General features: G+C 40.3%; 1 protein-coding gene across 5 annotated transcripts in view; it reads right to left on the bottom strand.

Annotated features, from left to right (window-relative positions):
* RERE (arginine-glutamic acid dipeptide repeats) overlaps window positions 1–26105 on the bottom strand; it is a 476263-nt gene that overhangs the window by 337318 nt on the left and 112840 nt on the right. The window contains exon 1 of one of the 5 annotated variants that reach the window (XM_033228493.1): window positions 20469–20871. The exons of the other annotated variants lie outside the window; for them this stretch is intronic. The gene's annotated coding sequence lies outside the window, so the exon portion shown is untranslated. Of the gene's footprint in view, window positions 1–20468; window positions 20872–26105 lie in introns of those variants that run through there. 5 annotated transcript variants of the gene reach the window in all.

The raw sequence follows: 26105 nt of genomic DNA, 5'->3' as shown, positions 1-26105 counted from the left end.
TCTCCAAGCGCTCCCTGAGAACTTCACTGGTGTGATCTGCCATTCAAGTTAATTACCACAGGCTGCTTACACACAGGAAGAGAGGCAACAGGAGAGAACTCATGACCTTGCACAGGGATGTTTTATAAAATTCTCTCAAATTTAAACTACAAACATTTTTCCATAATGCAACACTATGGTACTGCCTTTAAAATAGTCATCATGGAATATCTGTTACCTTAGTGATGTATGGGGAAGTAGCAGGGAGGGGTGCAAGAGATTCTGTGCACACAAGAAGGGCAGTGATGTGACACCAATGTTCTTTTCCTATACATCTGCTGGAAAATGGAGAAAGCCAGAAAAACCTGTTCCGTGATTATCATTCTGATTTTTTGGTTATCACTTCACCAATAGAAAAAAAATACATCTGAGTATATGCATAAGTTGCATTTCTCTGGAGTACTTCCTTCTGCCCTCTGAGTCCAGGTACCAATGATCTCTGAGGGGAAAGGTCAGCCATCTGCCATGAGAAGATGCCAAAATGTGGGCAACTATTCCTTTCTAACCAAAGCACTTCTGAATCTGAGAAAGCAAGCAAACGGAGTGCAGTGGTCTATAAAGCAAATTCTCGCCCAGAATTCTAGCTTGAATGGAGAGGATTCCACAGAAAATGTTTCCAGAAGGACTCTGACAACAGAAAGAAGCAATTCAAGAACAAGGACATAATGCCACATGGGTGGGGGAAAGAATGGAAAAGAAGGAAGACAGAGAAGGAGTCTGAGAAAAATCTTAGTTCTTAAGCATGAGAATCAGAATTGTGGGCTTCAGGGTAAAAAGGAAGAAGAGACTGTGAAACATAACATCTATGTTTAAATGGGTCCTTGAGAGAAGAGAAAGCACTCAGCCAGGATTAAAGGAAAAGAACTGTACCTCCTCAGCTCCCTTTCAGAGTATGATAAACCTTACCAATTTAGAAGTCGAGCACCCTTTCACAGCTCACATTCAGCTCAGACTGGGAGTCGGAAATTGAAAACACTATAGCCCGGGAGAAACAGACAGGTAAATATACAAAGGACTGAGTCAACTGCTTCCCACTAATATGGGTCAATCTTGCAGGAATACTTTCAAAAATAAAAAACTTACCAAGTGCCCTCTACGAATGCTTAAATACAGGTCAAAATTTCCAATGGCTCAACCACCTGAGTGGAGAGCCAGAGAATGGGAGTAGGAAAGCATGTAAAACCATGGAGGTCCCTGGAAACAAATTTCCTAGGCTTTTAAAACCATTTATCTTTTCTAACTTACAGAAAATGCAAACTGAAACCATCCAGAAATAAAACAAATGGGGCAGGGGGCAGAAGAGAAACGGCCAACAATAAGCTACTGTTCTCCTACCACTTTCTCACTGCTGCAGGCACCTGCAAAGCAAACCACTCAGAAATTTTATATACAAGGAATAAATCGTAAGGATCTCATACATGATTATTCATATACTAAATTATTTATAATAACCAAGGAGTCTTTCTCTTAATATTTTTGTCAGGAACTCTGAAAATGAGGTTTTAGAAGCCACAGCATACCTATTCATCTTAAAAGGTAAGATGGCTGGCTTTCAGTTTAGCTCAGCTTTCATTTCTATTGTAAATATTTGACTTTAGAACACTGAACACCATGGCAAAGGGCAAATATTTACTTAGCTTAATTATTCCATATATATTGTTCTACTTCCCCTGTAAATACAAAATATGAGTTGAAACCTCAAATCATTAATACCTAAATTTGGCCACAGATTAAAATATGCTATTAAACATCTCAACAAATTGAGATGAGGTAACACTTTAAGTTCTATATCACAGGTCTTAAACTAAATCAAAAAAAGTAAACGAAATTTATCTATTAAGACTAGAGATCAACAAAGAAATTAACCTGAAATAGGTATTAACACAATCACCATAGATTTTCACAGATCCCAGTAGAAATAAAGAAATTCAATCTTTAGTTGAAATTTTAAGAGTAGCCATTAAATAAGTGGGACAGGAATGGAAGGGGAAATTGATTCTTTTATATCCTAATATTCACATTGAGAGAGTTGGGCAAATATAGTAAGTCAACTTGGTTCTGGGTTTGAGAAATAGGCACTTAAGTACAATAAACTCCACACCAGAAATATTTTTGTATATTCTATTCTCATTTCAACATAATCATGCAAAGCCCTAACGAGACTGGGGGCTTATTTTGATCATAATCTCCTTTACTCTGAACCCTACCTACCCTATTTTGGCTAAGTGACAGATTTTGGCCTTCCTCCATCCAGGTTTCCTCCTTGTACTGAAGCTCTGTCATATCATGAGATGAAGTCTCAGTAATAGGTGAAATGGGACTTGTTCCCTTCTTTATATTATAGGCTGTCTATAACAAAGTCAGGCTCTATATTCTTCATAATTTCATGACTAATAATTGCAATTAAATCCTATCTCACTTCTTTCCTAACACTTATGGAGTGTGATATAATAAATTCTTCACATTTCAAGATCAATCTCTATCAACAATCTCTATTCACAGCCTTTGAATTTGCTTAAGCCACACAACCAATTTCTGTTCTGAGGTACTACGAAAATATTACGTGGCTTGTTTTATTGTTTAAATGAAACTTTCCTATGGGCACTGTTGTTTTTGTATGACATTAATTATCTGTCCAGTTCAGTTTTACCCACCATAAACTTTCTCAAAATGACTGGGACCATCTCTTGTTTTATGAGTGTATTTCTTGATTCCTTTGATGTCTCAATGTCCACTAGGGACTGGTAATAAGCCTTCCAATGTATAGGTAGTAAAAATTGTTATCTACAAAATAAAAATAACTATACTAACTCACAAATGTCTCTATACTTAGAAATGTGAAGTGTGTAATAACGTTTAACAAGAAATGCTGGCCCCAGTATTATAATGCATAATAAAAATTAGGCAACTGATGACTCATACTTCACAGGTATGCCAGCCTCAATCAGGTGTTCAACTAAGTCTTTATTAGAAATGACAAGTGATTCTTTCGCATGCCTTAATTTAATTCAAAGAGCAATCAAGGATCTGACTGTGAAGATAACAGATTCAATGATGGGAAATACAACTACTCAATGCTGTAATTTGGTAAAATAAACACTGGTATAGCCCAAAGATGCCAATCAGAAGTTAGACTCCATAATTTATCAACTCTGCCTGTCTTTACCAAAAGAATGGAAAGAATGGAACTCAAAAATTCTATTAGTATAACCATCAAACTTCAAAAACCAAATATAACATATGTTACAAATTATCCATATTTTAGGTGCCAAATGCCTGAAGAATTAATAACATCAAAAAATGGAATATTCAAAGAGGAGAGGATGCAGGCCCAGCTGCAGGCCAGGCTATCCTCCCAGGAATCCTACAAGTCTACACCACACATGTACCTTCACCCTTTTGTTTTCCTTTTAATCCCACTTCTCCCCCCAGACTTGTTCTTCATCTTTTCCCCAATTCTCTGCTTGAGAATGACATAAAAGGGTACCACTTAGTAGAATCTAATAATTCTACTTAAAGAGTAAAGAAATGGAATGGCTGGACCCTGCTAAAGAGAAAAGACGGGGAGGGATGAGACACCTTTCCAGAAACCTCTTCAGAGACACACAGAAATTCTACAACCCATCCGCTGTAGACTAAGGGAAAACTGTTCCCCACAGTTACTGGTGCTGCTTTTAACAGAATACCAATAAAGGTATAAAACACAAAAAATATTCATTTATGGCAGAGATTAAAAACAGAATATATCCATTTATATGACTTTGTTTTTAAAAAATAAATCGACCGGGTGCAGTGGCTCAGGCCTGTAAACCCAGCACTTTGGGAGGCCAAGGCGAGCGGATCACCTGAGATCAGGAGTTCGAGACCATCCTCACCAACATGGCGAAACCCCATCTCTACTAAAAACACAAAATAAGTCGGGCAGGGTGGCGCATGACTGTACTCTCAGCTACTTGGGAGGCTGAGGCAGGAGAATCACTTGAACCTGGGAGACGGAGGTTGCAGTGAAACAAAATGGCACCATTGCACTCCAGCCCAGGCAACAAGGGCGAAACTCTGTCTCAAATCAATCCATCGATCACAGCTATCACTCCCTGGGACTATTACAACCTAATCTTAATTGAAAAATAAATTCACATCACAGGTTTTCCTTCAAAGCCAGGTTAACAATACTACTTCACTGGTTAAATGCCAGTTTTTTTGGTTTTTACCACTGGCCTTAAATGATTACATTAAAACACACCAAAAGGATCTTAGTAATTCAAGATAGATACCAAACAAAATTTCCACTTAAAGTCATGCTAAAGCACAACAAATTTTTCATGGTTCAAGGTGTGCAAAAAGCCTTCATTTTAAAGAATACTTCAGTAACCAAATACATTTTCAATGAATCACTGTACCAAATAATAATTAGGTATATTAAAACACCCACTTTAATTATAGGCAATTTTGTTAGAAAAGCTAGTATCATGAAGCCACTGTCATAAAAGAAGAAATAATTTATCAAAAAAAAAAATCCTGGGCATAAACAAAAAACCCCTCCCTCCTCTCACATGGAATCAATGCTGAAACACAGGAGCTTATAAAATCATTTCACCAACTGTTACAGAAGCACTAAGTATCAGACACAGGAAAAGGGGGCTTAAAACCAACATATTTCAACTACAGATTTAAAAACAAATAAGAATGATTAAGCAATAATCAAGTTCAAAAGTATTTGGTGAAATAGTAAGTGTAGCTTCTACAAAGGATAATCAAACCCAGGCACAATCTGATGCCTGTTAACCCCACCTCTCCCTATGAGAAAGCCTTCCCGTCACCACCATCTTTGCCTCCTGCAACTGCAATAAACAGGAAACACAAGTTGTCAGAGGCTACAAACCAGCCATGGGTGGGAAATCCCTTTACTCACTCATCCATTCATTCATTCATTCCATTCATTTGAGACAGGATCTCACTCTGTGATCCAGGCTGGAGTGCAGTGCACGATCATGGCTCACTACAGCCTCAACGTCCTGGGCTCAAACAATCCTCCTGCTTCAGTCTTCCAAGTATCTGGGACCACAGACACTTGCCACCACGGCCAGCTTATTTTTCAATTTTTTGTAGAGACGAGGTCTCACTATGTTACCCAGGCTGGTCTCGAACTCCTGGGCTCAAGCAATCCTCTCTCCTAGGCTGCCCAAAGCACTGGGATTACAGGAGTGACATACCACACCCAGTCCAAATTTGGATTTTAAAGAACTAATTTGATGCTTCTATAGAGAGGAAGTTTTAAACTATACATTTCCTGATTCAACAGTTTACCTACTACACACAGAAAGGCTTTCCAGGAAGCATTTTATATTTGCTAAGTGCATGGTAAGTAAAATATTTTAAAGTCATCAAAGTTTCAATAATAATTATCATTACTTCCTTACTTTGAAAGCTACAACCATATTTCCAGGTATTAAAACAACAAAATACAAATAATCCTAAGAAATCCACAATATAGATTTATCCATAACGGTCGGGCGCGGTGGCTCACACCTGTAATCCCAGCACTTTGGGAGGCCGAGGTGGGCGGATCATGAGGTCAGGAGATCTAGACCATCCTGGCTAACACGGTGAAATCCTGTCTCTACTAAAAATACAAAAATATATATATATATACTAAAAAAATTAGCCAGGCATGGTGGCACGTCCCTGTAGTCCCAGCTACTCTACTGTTTAGAATTGTTTTCAATGTCCAAAAATGTGACTGCTTTAGACATGCCAAATGAGACTAATTTAAATAACCTAAGATTGCTCCAATTACCTCTGGTTTTTCAGGTGGTACAATGTATAAATCAAAGAAAAGAAGCTGGTGCATAAAACCCAGCTGGCTGAAGAAGTTAAAAATAAAACTCTGCAATGATATGGTTTGGGGAAAAACATCAGAGTCCCATTTAGACATGCTAAGTGTTAGGTGCTCACTGGACATCTGAGTGAAGATATATCTTCTGAGTGGAGATACAAGGAAGGCAGCTAAGTAGGTCCGGACTAAAGATAACATTTTAACTCTTTATTTACATAATTTTTTTTTTTTAAACAGAGTCACATACCCATCACCCAGGCTGGAGGGCAGTGGCACAATCTTGGCTCACTGCAGCCTCGACTTTGCAAGCTCAGGCAATCCTCCCACCTCAGCCTCTCAAGTAGCTGGGACTACAGACGCACATCACCATGCCTGGCTAATTTATTGTGTTTTTAATAGAGACGGGGTTTTCCCATGTTGCCCAGGCTCATCTTGAACTCCTGGGATCAAGCAATTCGCTCATCTCAGCCTCCCACAGTGCTAGGATTACAGGTGTAAGTCACTGTGCCCAGCCTGCATTTAGGTAATTTTTAAAGCCATGCATCCTAGGGAGTTATGTAGAAATTCAACAAATATTTATCAGACACCTATTACGTACTGGAGATAGAGCAGTAAACCAAAGAGTCAAAATTCTCTGTCATTCAGGACTTTACATTCTGGTGGAAGAAACAAGACAATAAGCAATAAAAATAAAGATGTAGCCAGGCACGGTGGCTCATGCCTGTAATCCCAGCACTTTGGGAGGCCAAGGTGGGTGGATCGCCTGAGGTCAGGAGTTCAAGACCAGCCTGGCCAACATGGTGAAAACCTATCTCCACTAAAAACAAAAAAATTAGCTGGGTGCCGTGGCAGGTGCCTGTAATCTCAGCTACTCAGGAGGCTGAGGCAGGAGGATCACTTGAACCCGGGAGGTGGAGGTTGCAGTGAACTGAGATTACGCCACTGCACTCCAGCCTGGGCAACAAGCAGTGAAATTTAGTCTCAAAAAATAAATAAAATAAATAAAATAAAGATATAGTTTGTGATCAAGACAAGTACTCTAGGGGAAAACAGCAGAGTAAGGACAAAGTAGAGCCAAGACTGAGGGTCAAGGTAGGCCTCTCACTGAGACTCGAAAGCAGGAGAGTGAGCTACAGATATTTGGAGAAACATATCCCAGGCAGAAGGAACAGTCAGTGCAGAGGTCTTAATGATCATCACAAGGGCAGTTTCCCTGGAGCAACAACGGATGGATTTAAGAGGAAAGGAGAACTGGAGATCTGGGTACAGACAACTCTTGTTGAGAAGTTTTGCTGCAAAGGACGCAGAGAAAATCAGCAATAGCTGGCAGAGTATCTGTTTTAAGATTGGAGAAAAGCGGCATGTTTGTGTGCTGCTGGGAAAGATCCAGCAGAGAATGAAACATCAACATTATGAGAGACAGGAAATTACTATGTGAGGGGGCACGGGTGGCGCCTCAGAGAGTTCCCTGAACAGCTGGTCTATATACAAGCAGTGGGGAAAGCACAGGATGCCCTGGAAGGTAGCAAGATGTGGTAGGAGTCTGCAGAAGGGCTCTTAAGACTGTTTTGATTTTCTCATGTAAGCAGGAAGCCCAGCATGAGAACAAGGAGGAAGTATGAAAGGGCAATGTAAGAAACAGGCATCTAAGAAACTGCACAAGTGAATGGACTTGCCCAGGAGCCTTAAGGGTCCATTCAACGTTTATTAACCAATTGGGAATTAATACTAAGAAACTCACCAAATCTGAGACATAAAGGCTGACTCTGACTTTCTACAATATATAAATAAATTCTTTTAACAAACTGCTGAAAATGGTCAGTGTCTAACATACTTGAATATACAATACTTGGGGAGAGTTGTAATTTCTCCAAATGATGTGTTGAAAGAGATTGCATCCCATTTTCACACCATATTCATAATTGCTTCATTGTACATAACTTGAAGGGAGTCATCAGTCATTGAAGGATCTAATAACCTTAGGCTGAAGTTAACTCCCTTACGTCAGACCACAGTACACAAAAGCAAGGTTTTAATTATATATTGCAATAGTAAAACATCTTATATTCTTATTCACAGAAGTACAGAAGTACACATTTAGTTTTAGTTTAGTTATAGTCTTATTCACAGAAGTACAAATTTGCACAAAAAGATAACCTAACAGCACTCAATCACCAAGAACTGTCATACAAAAATCTATTTCTAATTATATGGTGCTGGTTGCACAACTCTATGAACACAGATGGTCCCCAATTGAAGATGGTCTAACATATGATTTTTTCAAATTAACAACAGTCCAAAAGCAATACGCATTCAGTGGAAAACACACTCTAGGTAACCCATACAACTATTCCATTTTTCACTTTCAGTGCAGGGCACAGCGACTAATGCCTATATAATCTCAACACTTTGGAAGGCCAAGTCAGGAGGATTGCTTGAACCAACGAGTTTGAGAGGAGCCTGGAGAACATGAGACCCTTACCTCTACAAAAAATTTAAAGCCAGGCGTGGTGGCTCATGCCTGTAATCCCAACACTTTGGAAGGCAAAGAGGATCACCTGAACTCAGGAGTTGAAGACCAGCCTGAGCAACACAGTGAAACCTGTCTCTACTAAAATCACAAAAATCAGCTGGGCGCACCACCTGCTACTGTAATCCTAACTACTTGGGAGGCTGAGGCAGAAGAATCCCTTGAACCCAGGAGGTGGAGGTTGCAGTGAGCCGAAATTGCACCACTGCACAGACTCTATCTCAAAAAAAAATAAATTAAATTAAAATTTAAAAATTAGCCAGGCATAATGGCACACACCTGTAGCCTCCCAGCTAACCAGAAGCTAAGGTGGGAGGATCACTTGAGCTTGGGAGCTATGATCATGCCAATGGACAAAATATCCATCTGTCTGTCCATTTGTCCATCCATCTATACATTCATACATATAAACCATGAGATATCCAACACTTTCTTATATAACAGGATTTATGTTAGAAAATTTTGCCCAACTGTAGGCTAATGCAAGTGTTCTGAGCATGTGTAAGGTAGGCTAGGCTAAGTTATGGAGGTTGGTAGGTTAGGTGAATTCAATTCATTTTCGACGTGTATTTTCAACTTAGGATGGGTTTACTGAGACACAACTCCATCTTAAGTCAAGGAGCAGCTATATACTGGAAACCATTGATTTGCATACTTTTTAAATGAGTGAGCTATCTCATATAGGAATTTTCTCTCAATAAAGCTTTTTTTAAAATCTATTCCAAGCTTTTAATCTAAAGAAATAGTTTAATCAAGTAAAATTTTTTTTTTTTTTTTTAGTTTCTTTGTTGAAATTTCAATGGAAAATGGAGCAAATTAAGTATGTTCTGACGGCTTATGAATATAAACTTTGTGGAGACTCAGAATTCTTTCAGAATGACGGGCAGAATTGAGGATGCAGTTTTTGGCTTCTGGTTCGGTTGTTTTTCTTCTTTAGTTGGCTAAAGTTTATAGTTTCTGACATTCCTGCTTTATCCCTTTGATGAAGACATACTGGAATCACTTTGACTAAAATAAACAGCAAATTTCTGGTTGTAGATAGCTACAAATAACTCCTCTATCCTATTACAGACATTCATCAGCAAGACTGAGTAACAAACCAACACCTGGATAAAAATGAAAGGATACAATATCACAAGTACTAATTCAGGTAATATCACATTTCTTAGAGTTATGACACTTCAAAGAAATTTTATACTTCAAATCTAAACAGCAGGCCAAGGAATTCATATTTTTTCCCTGAGACAAGAAAGATAATTCAATAATTTCCCCACTGAAGTTTCAGTTCCCATGCCAGAATGTGAGAAGTGAGAGTTCTTCACCTTGAAAATCAAATCACCACAGGGACTAAAAATAAAGGTTATATTCTTCTAAGCAAAGCGATTACAAGACTGACAAATCAAGATGCCCATGGAAGGAGCAATGGATACAGAAAAAAAACCAAAAAACTACTAACAGACTTAGCCACTTCCAAAATGGAAACTGTAAATGTGGGAAACTCAGTGAAGTGCCCTACACTTGGATCTCATTTTGTGTAACCCAAGAGGCTAACAGCTGTTCTGCCTCCTTCATAAGGTAGTTGTAAAGATGGAACTAGAGGCCAGTAAAGGCTGTTCAGTAGGTGTAAAGTCTTCTGCCAAGAGAAGTATAATCCTCATTTCATTCTCAAAAAGCTCAGTCTCTGTGCTGATCGTCTTCTGCATGTATAAAATTTATACTGTGTATTAGTCCGCCAGAATACCACAAACTGGGTGGCTTAAACAGCAAAAATTTATCGCTTGCAGTTTTGGAGGCTTGGAAGTCCAAGATCAAGGTGCCAGCAGATTCACTTTCTAAGTGAGGGCTCTTCCTAGCTTGCAAATGGCCACCTTCTGGGGCTGTGTCCTTACATGTCAGAGTGAGCACTGGTCAGCTCTGGTCTCTCTTCCTCTTCCTATAGAAACACTAATCCCATCATGAAGACCCCCACCCTCAGGATCTCATGTAAACCTAACTACCTCCCAAAGGCTCCACCTCCAAATACTACAGCACTTGGGGAAAGGGAAGCTAGGGCTTGAACATAGGAATTTTGAAGCAATGCAATTCAGTCCACAGCACTTGCCTACACAATTTCTTTACTGACTGTCTCTAGGCAGAAATTAAACCTTTGTATCGAGAGAGAAAGGCAGTTTTAAAGGATGGCTTTAAAGGGGGTTGAAGGTAGCTTACTGAGATTTAGACAATGTAAAATAAAATTTAAAAACAGATGAGGGTATTTGGTGGAGAACAAAAGCTAAGAAGTATTAAGTATTTACCTTTGGGCATAGTCCTTAGGTTAACATCTAGTCTCACAGGTCACACAGGCTACAAAGCCTTTACTTTTACTTATACAATATTGCTTCTCTTTTCCTTGCAACAAAGGAAAAAGTGGAAGAGGAGGAGAATCGAAAAGATGAAACCATGAATGAGCTGCTACATGAAAGTATGTATTCGTGTTCATTTTGTACCTTTTGTCAGATGTGGCCAAAATTTTATTTTATTTTACTTTATTTATTTTTTTTTGAGACACAGTCTCGCTCTGTAGCCAGGCTGGAATGCAGTGGTGCGATCTCAGCTCACTGCAACCTCTGCCTCCCAGGTTCAAGGGGTTCTCCTGCCTCAGCCTCCTGAGTAGCTGGCACTACAAGCGTGCACCACCATACCCAGTTAATCTCCGTATTTTTAGTAGAGATGGGACTTTACCATGTTGGCCAGGATGGTCTCGATCTCTTGACGTGATCCACCTGCCTCTGCCTCCCGAAGTGCTGGGATTACAGGCATGAGCCAACGTGCCCGGCCAGCCAAAATTTTATAAGCAAATGGCTCAAAGGAAACTTGATGAGTTACAGGATTCTAAATCTGTAAGTTAGAAAACAAACCAAAGGTCTGTTTTCTTCTGGTACCAAGAGCTGAGAAAAGTTTATCCTCTATGTCCTCATAAAGAAAGCAGTTTAATACGGTGAACAGCAGCCTTGGGAACCCCTTTATAAACAATTCAGTACACACACAAACACTGTTCCACAAATGTTCATACAAGTCAATGGCCTCAAATCAATACAAGTAAAGCAAACCTACCAAAAATAAGAAATGCAAAGCCTTCCTTTTTAGGGCTCACCAGAATAAGGAGTTCTTAATGAGGGGGTTCATGGATAGGCTTCAAGGGTTACATAAACCAACTGCAATGTATGTACTCAAACAGGCACAAATTACGTTGTGGGAGAAAGATCATATATTACACCAATACTAAAAGAAGTCCATGATAAAAATAAAGTTAAGGACCTATATCAAGAATTAACGAACCATCAGGAGAGCCTATCCAAACCATCTTAACAACCAAGGCACTGGGTACTTATACGCCACAATTAGGTTGATGTTAAATTCCAACAAGTAGTTAGTACTGGATAAATGCAGAGTCAAACGCTCTAACTTAGCTTACCCTGGAAGCAGTTCTAACCTCCTCTAAAAAGTGCACAGTACCCATTGCATAGTAAGCCCCTGAATATGCACTGCTGCGATTATTACTGGATATACTACAAACTCCAAGGACAGGATCAAATCTTCTGCATTTCTGAGTTCCTTGATCATTAAAATAAACGGTCCTCAATAAACAAAGAAAATAATACAAACATTTAACTTGACATAGATCTAGCAAATAAAGACCTTAGCAGAATGGGTTTATTTCTAAAAATTGAAACGTATACCTTTGTTTTACAAAATGAAACGTTTTGGAAAATGAAGAACACAGGGAAACTGAGAAGAAATAACACTTATATGGAACCACTAACAAATTAATACTACGGTCATCCCTTGGTATCCAAGGGGAATTAGTTCCAGAATCTCCACAGATACCAATAGCCAGACACTCAAGTCCCTTATATAAAATGGTACAGTATATGCACATAACCTACTCACATTCTCCCATATACTTTTTTCTGTTTTGTTGTTGTTGTTGTTTGTTTGTTTATTTGTTTGAGATGGAGTCTCACTCTGTCACCCACGCTGGAGTGCAGTGGTGTGATCTCGGCTCACTGCAACTACTGCTCCCCAGTTCGAGCGATTCTCCTGTCACAGACTCCCACGTAGCTGTGACTAGAGGCGCCCGCCACCACACCTGGCTAATATTTTTGTATTTTTAGTAGAGACAAGGTTTCACTATATTGGTGCTGGTCTCTAACTCCTGACCTCAAGTGATCTGTCCGCTTAGGCCTCCCAAAGTGGGAGATCACCCATGGGATTACATGCGTGAGCCACCGTACTCGGCCCAGTATACTTTAAAAATAATCTCTAGAGGCCGGGCACGGTGGCTCAAGCCTGTAATCCCAGCACTTTGGGAGGCCGAGACAGGCGGATCACGAGGTCAGGAGATCAAGACCATCCTGGCTAACGGGGTGAAACCCCGTCTCTACTAAAAAATACAAAAAAAAAACTAGCTGGGCGAGGTGGCGGGCGCCTGTAGTCCCAGCTACTTGGGAGGCTGAAGCAGGAGAATGGCGTAAACCCGGGAGATGGAGCTTGTAGTGAGCTGCGATCCGGCCACTGCACTCCAGCCTGGGCGACAGAGCAAGACTCCGTCTCAAAAAAAAAAAAAACAAAACTCTAGATTACGCATAATACCTAATACAATATAAATGCTATATTTTTTAATTTGTGTTTTTTCTAAATATTTTTGCCCCATAGTTGATTAAATGACACAGAAGCCAAGAATACAAAGGGCTTACTGTAGCATATTTTACATGAACCCTAACCTATCATTGTACCAGAATTATGCCCATTTAAGAATCTAATTTGATTGTATTCTTCCTTTTTAAATCTAAACTTTACGCTTTCCGCTTACAAGACAGAGAATGAGGCACATGTAATACATAAGATTTATGGTCCTCGTTTCTCCTGCGCCATGACAAATAGTAGAGAAAATAAAAACTATAATAGAGCTGGCATCAAAAATGAGCAGTTCCATGAAAAAAAAATTTAATAACTAAGAAGGTCCAAAATCCACTACACTGACAACACCAAATGGTAGCAAGTATGTGGAACAACAGAAACTCTCATTCATTGCTTGTGGGAATGCAAAATGATAGAGACACCTCGGAAGACAGCATGGCAGTTTCTTACAAAGCTAAACATGCTCTTACTATGCAACACAGAAACCACACACCTTCGTATTTACTCAAAGGAGCCGAAAACTCATCTCACCACAAAAAACTGCACACAGATGTTTAAAGCAGCTTTATTCATCAGTGCCAAAACCTGGAAGCAATCCAGATGTCCTTCAGTAGGTAAGCGGATAAACTTCAACACATCTACATGATGGAATATTATCAGTGATAAAAAGTAGTGAGCTATCATGCTCACAGAAACATGGAGAAACCTTAAGAGAAGTAAACCAATCTGAAAAGACTACATACTGTATGAGTCCAACTATATGACATCTGGAAAAGTAAACCTATGGAGATACTGAAAAAGATCAGTGGGCCGGGCGCAGTGGCTCAAGCCTGTAATCCCAGCACTTTGGGAGGGCGGATCACGAGGTCAGGAGATCGAGACCATCCTGGCTAACATGGTGAAACCCCGTCTCTACTAAAAACTACAAAAAACTAGCCAGGTGCAGGGGTGGGCACCTGTAGTCCCAGCTACTCCTGAGGCTGAGGCAGGAGAATGGCGTAAATCTGGGAGGCGGAGCTTGCAGTGAGCTGAGATCCGGCCACTGCACTCCAGCCTGGGTGACAGAGTGAAACTCCGTCTCAAAAAATAAAAATAAAAATAAAAAAATAAACAAACAAATAGAAAATGTGGTACATATATACACCATGGAATACTATACTACCTTTAAAGAGAATGAAACCATATCCTTTCCAGCAACACAGATGTAGCTGGAGGCCATTATCCTAAGCAAATTAACGCAGAAACAGAAACCCAAATACCACATGTTCTCATTTATAAGTGGGAGTTAAACAATGGGTACTCATGGACATAAAGATGGCAACAATAGACACTGTGGACTGCTAGAGAAGGAAGGCGGGAGAAGGGTTGAAAAACTAACTGTTGGGTACTCTGCTCACTCACTACCTGGCTAATGGGATCATTCATATCCCAAACCTCAGCACCACAGTATATACTCATGCAACAAAACTACACATGTACCACTTGAATCTAAAAATAACAGCTGAAGGCCAGGCACAGTGGCTCATGCCAATAATCCCAGCACTTTGAGAGGCTGAGGTGAGTGGATCACCTGAGGTCAGGAGTTCAAGACCAGACTGGCCAACATGGTGAAACCCAATCTCTACTAAAAATACAAAAATTAGCAGGGCGTGGTGGCAGGCGCCTGTAGTTCCAGCTACTCAGAAAGCTGAGGCAGGATTGAACCCAGGAGGCAGAAGTTATAGTGGGCTGAGATTGCGCCACTGCACTCCAGCCTGGGAAACAGAGCAAGACTCCGTCTCAAAAATAAAAAATAAAATAAAAGCAGTTGAAATTATCAAAAAGAAAAAAAAATGCAAATAAAATGTAATGGATGTACTACTGAAAAAAATAATAAGATCCAAACTCAAATTGCTCTTGCACTCAACACACTTAAGAGTAAACACCATTACAGTCCTTTCCACGAACATCTAACATATCGAGAAAGGTGAATATTTCATTACTGAACATTTACTTTAAGAATTATGTGAGAATTACGATCTGTAGAGCACAGGCTCTGAAAGAAAGGAAGCTGGCTAGGTAAGTGGCCAAAAAACATACACATAAGATGAAAACGTGTCTGCATCACTCCTTCCAAAAGAAGAACTTGTATTAAATCTTTGGAATAGGAAAAAAAAAAAGTTCATATTAGGGAGTAGATCTGGGTATTGAAGGGCCTGTCTTTTTTTGTTGGTAATGTCAAAGAATGTCGTCACATAAGACTCACCTTATAATATTATATATCTATGTTATCAATTACATATATTTAACATTTTAAGTGAAAGCAAGTTTATTAAGAAAGTAAAGGAATAAAGAATGGTACTCCTTAGGCAGAGCAACAGCCTATATTTAACATTTTTTAAATGTTTAAAATGATAAAGCTGGTGAGTAAAACAACAAAAACATCTTAGAGTGATATAGATCAGCAGAATTTCTCCAGCCTCATTCCTGAGAGATCACCACATAAAAATAACTTGATTATCTGCTTCTGTATGTAAAACTCAGGTTGTTTGTGCAAAACATAAACTACCCCAACTAAGAAATCCCGAGGAACATGCAAAAGGAGGTACTTTCACTGTCATTTTATTAAAAGGCACACAAGTAAAGTCACCACTGCTGTTGAGGTTCAAAACCAGCAGAGACCTGAATATACCACTGTTTCTACCCAGCTATTTTAAAATCATTGGTAGATAATGTGGTAAGCTACTGGTAAATACAGCTGTGAATACAGCAGCACACACCATCTGGAGGCTTTTGACTTAAGCAATTTTTCAAATACACAGTATATTTACATTCTTTTGTTCCTTTTAAGCCCACCACTCACATATAAATGAACCCTTTCTTAAAATTACAACTACAAAAGCTCATTCATCTTGTGGAAAACAAGATATGAGAGACAGATCTAATTGGTCAGCTTTAGAACAAGTGATTATTTCGAATCATTAATGGCATAAACACTTTACTTTTTCTATTTTTATTTTTTTAAATAGATAAGAGACAGGGTCTCGCTATGTTGCCAAGGCTAGTCTTGAACTTCTGGACTCCAGAGATAGAGATCTTCCCAATATGGCCTCTCAAAATGCTGGGATTACACATGTGAGTCACCGCACCTGGTCCCAACACTTTACTTTTATAATGATCTCCCATACTTACCCATTATATTCTTATTATCTTAACAAGGAGCTTCTGATTAACACTCTAAAATTAAATGTTTTCTAGTTTTTTGTTTTTCAATGAGACAGGGTCTTGCTCTGTCACTCTGGCTGGAGTGCAGTGGTGCAATCATGGCTCACTGACCTGCTCAGCAATGTAAGTTTCACAAATCATCATGCTCATTTTTATTTGTTTTGTCCTCCTCCACTGGAAAATAAATGCTATGAGAACAGAGACTTCATCTTTTTTGTATCTTCAGCAACTAAAATAGTACCTAGTACATAATTAGTGCTCATTATATTAACTATTCACTGTTTTCCAATGCTAAGCATGGTCCTAAGCATTTCGTAAATCCTGTAAGGAGACTCATTATTCTGGTATGAGAAAACAGTCACAGAGGCTAAATAACTTAACCCACGTGTCACAGTGAGTAAGTGGTAGAACTAAGAATAGAACTCAAATTCAGACAGCCTATTTACCACTACGCTGTACTGAATAAATTAATGAATTACAACAGAGTTCAATGATAACATTAAAAACTGAGTAAAAGTATGCTAATTTTCCTATTGACTAAACATCGACATTATTGTGTTTTATTATAGATAAGTATGTGAACTATTTCATGGATTAATTAGATTTTAGAGGGCAAGTCTAAGACCCCAATCGTCATTAATATGTGGAATTGGATAACATAACCTGAAAAAAGATTTACAAATGAACTTGTGACATAACCTGTTTGAACTGGATATAGGATACCTATTCCCTCCATTCTTCCTTGGATTCAGCAGTCTGCTGCCAATCTAAATGTTTTAATTTCTTTTAATTAGAGAAAACATTTTCTACATAAGTTACAATTATATTATCACATTTTCTAGAAAATACTGCACTCTACTGCTTCATTCTAGGTTGTCTGAAGATGGATCAATTTCTCCAATGAATTAAAAAAATCTTAGTCTAAGACAAGCTCTCTTTCTACCCAGCCACCCCCACGAGATGTCACTCCCCCAACAACCCTCAGCCCCCATCTTCTATCAGCAAACTAGGCCTCTGACAAAGGTACCACATGTATAATAGCAGCTTTAGTTATAAACAGATTTCAATCAAGTTTGTGTCTATGACTTTTGCTCCTTTTTAAAAATGCAGTGGATAGGCTGGGCGCGGTGGCTCATGCCTGTAATCCCAGCACTTTGGGAGGCCGAGGCGGGTGGATCATAAGGGCAGGAGTTTGAGACCAACCTCACCAACATAGTGAAACCCCATCTCTACTAAAAATACAAAAATTAGCCAGGAATGGTGGGTGGCACTACTTGGGACTTCTCGAGTAGTCCCCAAGCTACTCGGGAAGCTGAGGCTGGAGAATCACTTGAACCTGGGAGACGGAGGTTGCAATGTAGCCAGAGGTTGCACTCCAGCCTGGGTGACAGAGTAAGACTCCATCTCAAAAAAAATAAAAATAAAAATAAAAATAAATGCAGTAGATAATAGCAGCTCTGGACAGTAGTATCTACTCAATAGGAAAACAGACAATAAAGGGACCAGACCATTGAGAACCTATGTCAGTCACATTACAATCTGTGTTACAGCCTGAAAAGCCTGACTTTTGTTACATGCCTATATTCAAAGACTCGAATCTACTCATAAATACTTTCTAATAACTTGAAACCAATAACACTATAAAACATAAAGTTTGTCACACATGCCCCTGAGCAGACATTTCTAAAAGCTTCCATTTACCACCCAGCCCATGGCCAAACTGCTGTTGGTCAATGGGTTGCTCAGGTCCTTTTGTACAATGTTAACAAGAGGTAAGACACGAGGGGGGAACATTCTAGCGACCTTATCTCCAATGATGCTAACATTTATTTCTGTTTGAGTTTTACAAACTAATCCTAGACTAGCAAACAAAGAACCCATTTTTTATTGTTGATTTTTACACAAAATATTGGCTTCCTATGTAATTATAAAATGGATGGCTCTATCAGCTTCTCAGACTACACAATAGCAAGCAAAACCCTTTGGCCTTGGAAAAGCATGGTAAATATAATACTTACTAATAAGTTACATGGTTTACCAATTTCCTCAAAACCAAAAATAAATCTCTCACAAGTAAACTATTAAATAAGTAAACAAAAGCTTGTCTTGTTCTATCACTTGCTTAAAAGCAAGCACGGTGGCATGGGAGAGGGATTAAGAAACACAGCCAGTCAAGTCCATAAAACCTGCAGTGTAAGATAAAACTACCCTGTAGGAGCAGCCAATGCATTCTGACCTAACAGCTGTACACAGTTGCACTAATTAAAATGAAAAGCTAGTCTGCATCACACACAGGCAATTCACTGAACCTTACTGACAAGTTGATGGGGTTTACCATCACAGTCTTCCCTCCCCTAACCTACAATGTAAAAAATAAATTGCCATATAGCTGAAGGTACCGGAATGGGGGTGAGGGGAATACACACACACGAACACACACACTCCCTTCCTCCCTCTTTCAGGCATTTCAGAAATAATCACAATCATGTAGATTGGAACATATCCTACACGCTATAAAAACACACACACAAAGGAAGTGGTACAGCTACATTACGTCAGCTCTTGCCTCAATTCATAAATGCAAAACCACAAAACAAGACAAAAATCTAAACGGCCTTTTTCTGGAAACCTTAGAGTGAATAAATGTGGGTTAAGTCTTTAAATATGTTATTGAACACTTCTCGCTGATGCATTGCTTTCATCAGCCACGGGGAGGGAAAAAGTGTAATCTCAGTCAATTCTATCACGCAACCAGATCAAATAACATTTCAAGTGCAGCCTGCCAAGCGCCAGCGCCTGCCGGAGTACAATGAGCGCTCAAGTGCTCTGGACTGAAAAACCATCTTTCACTGGTCCCAGGGATCTTTATAAAATAGTTTAAACACTACTAAATTACAGAGTTAGAAAAAAAAAATACAAGCTCAAATCTGCTGGCCCCACACTATTGTGAAGTTGCTGTTAAGCATCTAAAAATCTGCCTTGTGTAATTTACTAGGCAATGTAAATAAATATTCACAAAGGCAACTGCCTCTTAGAGCCTAAATCTAACACATGCATAAAAATGTAGAGTTAGTTGTGCTTCTGGAAACAATTGCCCACAGATCAACGTGCTTACATGGGATATTGTTCCCATCTGTAAGGTTTCAAATCATGTCTACTTTAAATTTGGAGTTTCCAGAAAGAGAGGAAAAAAAAAAAAGCCAGAACTCAAAACAGTAATTTTGGCGAAGTGAGGACTTCGTTAAATCTGTTCTCAACTTTTACTCAGTGTCTCAGTCTTAAAACACAGAGGCACACAATTTCAAAGGGAAAATGGAATTTCTCTGTAGACACCCGTGTTCATTCACAGACCATTTTCTAGATTTTCCGTGTGGCTAAGAGGCCTTCAGCCAAACAATGCCCACAGAGCGCGGGGCACATGTGCGCCAGGGAAGCTTAAAGGCTGCAAGTAAAACAAAGTAACCTATTACAGGAGTTTCTTTCTAAGCAAACAAAAAGTGGTCAAGCAGGTCTCCCTACAGTTTCAGAAAACAAGAGTTGAGTAAACGAGAGGAGAAACAAGGAAGACAGCATCTCACACTAAAAAATTCTCTTAACAATTTAAACATAAAACAATCTTGAAGACTACCTCCACATTTTAGCTACTCTGGCAAAATAACGGTAGTTTGGTCCAAGAAGAAAATTTCATTTGTCACTTAAGTAGCCTCAAATCAAATCCATCAGATTCATTTTATTTTTAAACTTCAATTTATTCCACAGTAATGCAATGAAGTTTCTGATTAAACAGCGACTTCTGCATTATACTCCGCTCAACTTCAAAAGCACTTTCCTTTCAGAAGAAAAATTTTTTTTGTATTTTTAAATAGTGTTTTCTCTACACCTCCTCCCCTCCCAAAAAATGTTTTCTGTTCGATTTATTTAACTGAGATTTCCAGAGTTTAGGGCGACTTAAAAACTAGTGAGCCCAACAGAAATGCAATAGGACACGGCAAATACTGACTCCCCGTTCCTGGAAAGCCATCATCATTCTTGGGAACACCCAAGTTCCAACTTTCTAGGGTCGGCTGGAACACTCCGTGCATCCACCCCGAAAGCCCCCCCTCACCCGCACTTGTCCAACTTTCTGGCCCGGCCCGAGACTCGCGTCCCCCTCGAAGCACGAGGCCGCCGGCCACTTGCCTGCGGCCCGCCTGCGGCACGATCTGAGACTGCGGGGCCTGTCGTCCTCCTCCTCCAGCGCAGGGCCCCGCCAACTCCGGACCGTGGAAAGGGGCGGCGCGGGCGGACAGGTGGGGACTTGGGGAGTGAAGTGCACTTGCTAAAACAAAAGGAAGCCTAAGTGGCCACAGGACAGCACCGCACCAGCGCAGGTCCCCGGCGGCTCCGGGAGGCGGTGGCCGCGCCGGGCCCCACCCGCTAGGGATGCGGCCGCTCCGGCCCGCGCCTGCTGCCCACGGCCGCGGCACTCGGCTCGCGCTCCTTCAGCCCGGGAGGCCGGGCCACCACTGCCACATGCCGGTGACCCAGACGCCGGGAGAGAAAGAGCAGCCTCCCCGCGACGGCGGAGGCCGGCAAAACCCGGGCTGGAGCCCAGCCCGCTCCACGCGCGCCCCTGCCGGCCGCCGCCGCCGCGCGCGCGCGCGCGCACACATACACACACACAATGCCAGCTGCAATTTTATCTCCTTCGTTGCTTGGCCGGCCTCCACCCCCCACATCCAGTCCTCCCTCCCCTCCGACAGCCGGAACTGGGAGGCTGCGTGATTGATGGCAGCTCTTAATAGCGTGGTCAGCTAGAAAATGCATCTGCAAGCAAGACATTAAAGAGGCAGCGCATCCCTGTGAGTGATCAGCATTTCACACATCCTAGAGCTGCCTCTGCTTCTGCCAGGAATATTAATGCCAACCACCTCTGACGTCTAACAAATACGGATGAAACAACCAACAATCACAGACAAGCTAAACATTTGTTTCAAAGATGCACCGAGAGAAAGCAGCATTGTTTGGTGTCAAACAACACTCCTGACCCCAGTTTTCCTTACACATTAAGAATTCTCTGTAAGTCATTTGTTTAAAAATCTCACCAATCCCTTTTCCACAAGTAAATAAAGATCCATCTGTTAGACAAGACATACTTAAATTGTGCATGATTGAAATTCATCTATTAAGGAAGCAAAATAAATGCACATTCCTTACCATGTGGCTTTAAATAAACATATAACCTACCAGCTACCAGATTCCAGACTCCCTCATTAATTCAGTTTTTCTGTGCATCTTAACAGATTACCAACTGTTAATTTCAAACTAATTTCTTACCCACCCCCAATTAAGTCTGATAAAATATATATATATATATCAACTTGCTAAATTTTATTAAAATTAAAGTACATTTAAACCATGTATTCTGTAGTGGTGATAAGATTACCAACTGTTAATTTCAAACTGATTTCTTACCCACCCCCAATTAAGTCTGGTAAAAAATATATATATATCAACTTGCTAAATTTTATTAAAATTAAAGTACATTTAAACCATGTATTCTCTAGTGGTGATAGCCAAGATCATTTTGTCCTCTCAAAGAAGACATTGTATAGGAATTTTTTAAAATGTATTCCTATAAAATACAAATTCTAAGTATTAAGTTCACTCAGTGTCAACCCAAATTAGAAAGGTACAAGCTCAAAATTTAAATGATTACTTCTGGTATCTTCACTATTACACCTTTCCCCTTCCAGGCAAGTTTCATGAAACTCTCAAATAGCTTCATAAATGTTAATTAGACTTTCCAAGGCCCTATAAAGTGGCTGTATTATCGGGTACTCTCTTTCCAATAAACAGAGAAATCTAGACAGATTGAAGTGATTTGCCTATGGTCTCTCAACAAGATGGGGGTGGGGCCAGGCTGAATAGAACCCAGGGGTCCTGTTTTGTTGCCACAGATAGCCAAACAGACATGCACATGCACGTTTGCTATTTAAAGATAACTCTTGATCTTTTTAAAGACAAATCAAGTTATTCTACAGGACGTAGAAATATCTGTCTCAAACTCCTAACACAGCACATGTACTGAGCAAGAGCTGATGAGGCATAATGTCTTTGCCCCCCCCCCGAAAGGTGGCTGTGATCAATGCAAATCAGAGATGGTCTGTAGTGCAAATCTAGCTCTGCTATAAGCTCCACTAAACACCATTCCTCAGTGAAACCATCCTGAGGGGGACCTGTGACTTGAAAATCTGCTTCATAACCAAGTGGCTATGAGATTACTCCATATATGTCAGAGATGAAACTGATCCTAAAGCCTTGCTACAAAGCTACTCCTGTACTTGGACACACTTCCAATTTTCTAACCAGCTATATCCAGACACATGGCACAGGCTGAAAAGAATTTCTTTTTTCTTTTCTACAGACCATTTTAAAAGTGCTGGTTTATACTGAGTTGGAATAGGCTGGTGAGAAGAAGCAAACTGCTCTATTCTGAATTCACACTGTACCTAGTCTCTCAGGGATTCTAAATGCTTTAACAGCATTTTATGCCACTCAAATTCTTTTGTGCTCATCTTGCACCCGCTGCTAATCCAACCTGCGCCCAGCCCCCCACCTTCCAGTTACACCAGTTTTTCCACTTCCCCCAGGTATAGGGATTTCTACCACAGATCGGCATGCTCCTTCCCACTAGAGCAGGAATAATCTCCCTGCAGCCCCCAACAGCCACTCACAGACCATTTAAAGCCTCCTTCAGATCTCAGGTCAAACATCACTTTTTCAGAGACGCTTCCCCTGAGACCCCATTCTAGGTCAAGTTCCTTTAAGTTCTCATAGAACTGTGTTCCTCCTTCACAGCATCGATCTCGGTTTGTAATTCATGGGTGTGATTTTTTTTTATTAACACTCATAGCCCCTTCTAAACACTTCCATAGAGTTCTGTATGTTTCCTCATCATGTAGATTTGTATCAGGTACACAAATCTGTGGAATGAATAAATGAACTGAGGTCAACAACACTGCTTTACTCACTCCATATATTCTCTGCACATTTCTTGGCACAAAGAAGCCTATCTCAAATAAGTAGCATGTATGCAAATAAGAATCTCTTCTATTGGCCGGGAACAGTGGCTCACGCCTGTAATCCCAGCACTTTGGGAGGTAATCCCAGCACTTGGCAGTTGGGTGGATCACGAGGTCAGGAGATCGAGACCATCCTGGCCAACACGGTGAAACCCCGTCTCTACTAAAAATACAAAAAATTAGCCAGACGTGGTGCCGGGCACCTGTAGGCCCAGCTACTAGGGAAGCTGAGGCTGGAGAATGGCGTGAAACCAGGAGGTGGAGCTTGTAGTGAGCCGAGATCATGCCACTGCACTCCAGCCTGGGTGACAGAGCGAGACTCCATCTCAAAAACAAAAAAACAAATCTCTTCTATTAACCTTCAAAAGCCTAGTAAGCCAAGAGTGGTGGTTCACGCCTGTAGTCCCAGCCACTCAGGAGGCTGAGACAGGAGGATCCTTTGAGCCTAGGAGTTTGAGTCCAGCAACATAACAAGACTTAGTCTCTAAAAAAGACAAAGAAAAATTAAGAAATCTAGTAAAAAGGACTTTTATCCCATTTTATGAAGATATAAATAATTGTGCCTGGGGTTACTCAAAAACACGGAGATCCTCATTAGGGTCCTATTTCCAAGCTACACTTTTTTTTAAGAGTTAATGAAGTATAGAAGCCATTGCTAGTTTATTCAAGCTAAGTTCTTCCTATTACCCGGCCTTTAAGGGATATGCAAACAGCCACAGGTAAACTGGACAGAGGATTAAATCTTGTACACACACAGAGCAATATAAGCAGAATATAAAACTTAGAAAGTACTTTGTACACTAGTTTGTCTTCAAAGCCCCTCAGAATGCAAAAGCACTACCAAATTCTGCTGTAAATGAAGGGAGTTCATTCTTACCTCCCTTTTACACTGAACTTACTTTATTTTCAGGTTTTTTTCTCTAAGTAACAGACCTGACATGGAAGCCTTCGAAAGAATTCTTTCCACCTAGGAACTCAATGGTGGGTCTACTCAAAGTGAAACATTTGTTTTAACCCTCATTAGTATGAGTTTGTAAATTACTTTGTGAAGAGGAGAAATCAAAGTTATTACAACAAAAAATACAATTTTTCAGGTGTTTTGCACATGACCACATGAAAAAGTAAAAGAAAGATTATGCAAGGTAAATAAAAAAATATTAGATATACCACATCCCTCCCAAATTAATACTCATTATGACTGTCAGCATTCCACAAGGGATTCCTTGGTTCCCACATGTTGTCTCCCTGGCCTGGTCTACGCCATTGCTTCTTTTTGTCCTAAGCTCCATTCCACACAAATTCCAGCTCTTGGTTTCCATAACACCCATCGTTTATCAAAACAACCCTGTCAAGTTGAGTACCATTAACAGATAATGAGAGGAGACAACAGATGTGGCTGGAAGCAAAGCACTCCATATTCTACAGGCCTCAGCATGCAGCCAAGTGAGCTGACATCTGACTTTATCCTAACAGTTATAATTAAATCGAAAGTCTAGTTAAACTAACATTAAAGCTATGACCAGAAACAGCACACAGGAGAAATGTGAAAGGGAACCTTAGCATTAGCTGAACAGGACCCACATTATTCCAGACCCTTAACCAGGAGCAACCACCCTGCATTTACACTCTCCACCACCTTGCTCTGTCACAGCAAAGGAACAATCTTAGCCATATTTTCTAAAGATGGCAACTTTGGGCCACTTCCTAAGACCACCGAGGCAGCAAGGAGATTGCATTTTTACATGAAAGTTCAAACAGTAGCACTCATTTAATAACATTAATAAGGGTCAAAATTATAACTATCAAGTTAGAGACAACATTCTTTCCTATAGCATTATCCAGTACAACCATTCAGACCAAGTAATTTAGCTCTCCCATGTCAAAATGTCAACACCCCAAAGTCACCACGCAAACAGTGCCGGATTCAAGGGTTGTATTAGTACCAGTTAGCTATGTCCACATAGGATGCCAGGGTGGAAGGGATTTGATCTGTTATCACAGTACTCCCCTTTTATGTACAGTTTTGCTTTCCAAGGCTTCAGTTACCCTCAGTCAACTACGGTTCAAAAACAGGTGACTAAGGCACAGTAAGATACTTTTGAGAGGCCACATTGATATAATTTTCATTACAATGTATTGTTATAATTGTTCTATTTTATTAGTTATTGATAATTTCTTAATTTTCCTTATACATTAAACTTGATCATAGGTAGGTATGTGTAGGAAAATAGTAAAAACAGGGTTCAGTACCATCCAGTTTCAGGAACCTACTGGGGCCTTGGAACACATTCCCAAGGGTAAGATGAAACAACTGTCCTATACAGAATATGGAGGGATATGGTTTGGCTCTGTGTCCCCACCCAAATCTCATCTTGTAGCTCCCATAATTCCCATGTGATATGGGTGGGACCCGGTTGGAGATAACTGAATCATGGGAGCGGGTCTTTCCCATGCTGTTTTCATCATAGTGAATAAATCTCACAACATCTGATGTTTTTGGCTTTTTTTGTTGTTGTTGTTTTTGAGGTGGAGTCTCTCTGCACCCCAGGCTGGAGCGCAGTGGCGCAATCTGGGCTTACTACAACCTCCGCTCACCGCAACCTCCGCTCACCACAACCTCCAACTCCCAGGTTCAAGCAATTCTCCTACCTCAGCCTCTTGAGTAGCTGGGTCTACAGGCGCATGCCACCACACTCAGCTAATTTTCTATTTTTAGTAGAGATGAGAGCCTCCCAAAGTGCTGGAATTACAG

The sequence above is a fragment of the Trachypithecus francoisi genome, unplaced genomic scaffold (genome assembly GCF_009764315.1).
Source record: "Trachypithecus francoisi isolate TF-2019V2 unplaced genomic scaffold, Tfra_2.0 Lachesis_group12, whole genome shotgun sequence".
Classification (NCBI taxonomy): domain Eukaryota; kingdom Metazoa; phylum Chordata; class Mammalia; order Primates; family Cercopithecidae; genus Trachypithecus; species Trachypithecus francoisi.
This window is presented reverse-complemented; position numbering and strand designations above follow the sequence as displayed.